Source organism: Mandrillus leucophaeus, unplaced genomic scaffold (assembly GCF_000951045.1).
Source record: "Mandrillus leucophaeus isolate KB7577 unplaced genomic scaffold, Mleu.le_1.0 Scaffold723, whole genome shotgun sequence".
In the NCBI taxonomy this organism is placed as follows: Eukaryota; Metazoa; Chordata; class Mammalia; order Primates; family Cercopithecidae; genus Mandrillus; species Mandrillus leucophaeus.
The window spans coordinates 1,107,515-1,109,888 of NW_012107842.1; positions in this window are offsets into that span (position 1 = coordinate 1,107,515).

Sequence of the window (2,374 nt, forward strand, 5' to 3'; positions counted from 1 at the left end):
GTAGTTACTTTGGAGAGCATCAAAGAGGGGGAGAGGGCTTTTATTTTCACTATGGGCCCTTCCACACTTCTCAAAATTTTAATGAGCCTTAATAGTTTTAAAATAAAATAATTTTTAAAACTTTAATACCCTCAAAGACATGCTTTCTTCTCTCTAAATGATAGTTTTAATATAATAAAATAGAAAAGCATTTATTTTTCCAAATATTTTTATTATTCATACTTCAAAAATGTTTAGAAGCCGATACATGTTTTACTGTAGTTATATATATTTATGTATATATATATTTATGTATATATGAAACTGATCATTTTAACCATTTTTAAGTATACAGCTGAGTGATAGTAAGTACATTCCCATTGTTGTGCAACCATCATTGCTATCCATCTCCAGAACTTACTCACCATCCCAGACACTCTGTACCCAGTAGACCATAACTTCCCACTCCCTCCTTCTCACCCCTAACAACGACTAATCTACTTTCTTTCTCTATGAATTTTACTATTCCATGTACCTAAGTGATTCATACAATATTTGCCCACTGTGTCTGATTTTATTCACTTAGTATAATGTCTTCAAAGTTCATCTATGTTGTAGCGTATATCAGAATGTCATTCATTTTTAAGGTTGAACAATATTTCATTGTGCATATATATATACCACAGTTTATTTATCCATTAATCCATCCATGGGCACTTGGGTGGCTTCCATCTTATGGCTATTGTGAATAATGCTGCTATGAAAATTGGCTCAAATTCCTGCTTTCAATTCCTTTTGGTATATATCTAGAAGAGGAATTGCTAGGTCATATGACTATTCTATATTTAATATTTTGAGGAGCCAACATACCATTTTCCACAGTGGCTGCACCACCTTACATTCCCACTTGTAATGCACAAGGGTCTCCATCTCTCCACAACCTAACCAACATTGGTTGGTTTCTGGGATTCATTTGTTTTTTGTTTTTATAATAGCCATCCTAACACATGTGAAGTGATATCTCATTGTAGTTTTGATTTGTGTTTTCCTAGTAATTAGTGATATTGAACATCATTTTATGTGCTTATTGGCCATTTGAATTTCTTCTTTGGAGAACTGTCTATTCCAGTGCTTTACCCATTTATAAATTGTGTTGTTTGCTTTTTGTTGAGTTTTAGAAGTTTTTAAAAAATATATTCTGGATATGTAATCGCTTATCTTTATCAGATAAGGATTTGCAATTATTTTCACCCATTCTGTGGGTAGCCTTTTAATTTTGTTGATGGTGTTCTTTGATGCTCAAAAGTTTTTCCTCTTTATGCAGTCCAATTTATCTATATTTTCTTTGTTGCCCATACTTTTGGTATCACACCCAAGAAACCATTGCCAAATCCAATGGCATGAAGCTATATTTTCTTCTAAGAGTCTTACAGTTTTAGTTCTTATGTTTAAGTCTTTGATCCATTGTGAGTTAATTTTTTATATGGTGTAAGGTAAGAGTCCAATTTCATTCTTTCACATGTGGATATTCATTTTTCTCAGAACCTTTTGTTGAAAAGCCTGTCTTTTCCTCATCAAATGGTCTTGGTATCCTCACTGAAAATCATTTGACCAAATATAAGAGGGTTTATTCCTGGGCTTTCTATCCCTTTCCATTGGTTTAGTGTGTCTGTCTTATGCCAGTACCACACTGTTTTGATTACTGTAGCTTTGTAGTAAATTCTGCACTCAGGAAGTATGAGTTTTCCAACTTCATTTTTCTTTGTTCAAGATTGTTTTGGCTATATGGGGTCCCTGGAGATTTCATAATATTTTAGGAAAGATTTTTCTATTTCTGCAAAAAACAATGTCAGAATTTTAATAGGGATTATATTCAATCTGTAGATCACTTTGGGTAGTATTGGCATCTTAGCAATATTAAGTCTTTTAATCCATGAACACAGGATGCTTTCCCATTTATTTATGTCTTTAATTTTTTTCAGCAATGCTTTGCAGTTTTCAGTACATATCTTTCACTTCCTTGGCTAAACTAATTCCTAAGTATTTCATTCTTTTTGATGTTGTTGTAAATGGAATTGTATTTTAAATTTCCTTTTTGGATTATTAATGCACAGAAATGCAACTGATTTTTGTGTGTTGATTTTGTATCCTGCAACTGCTGAATTTATTAGATCTAATAATTATGTTTATGGGAACTTAGACCTCTCCATACAAGATAATGTCATCTCTCTAGTGTTTTCTTATTCACCACCTGATGTTTTATACACTGGGTCTTAATCATGTATTTGTTTGTTTCCTATCTCCTTTGCTAGAATTTAAGCTCCATGGGAACAGGGACATTGTTTCCATTGTTCACTGCTGCCTCCCCAGTGCAGTGGACGGTATTAACACAAAA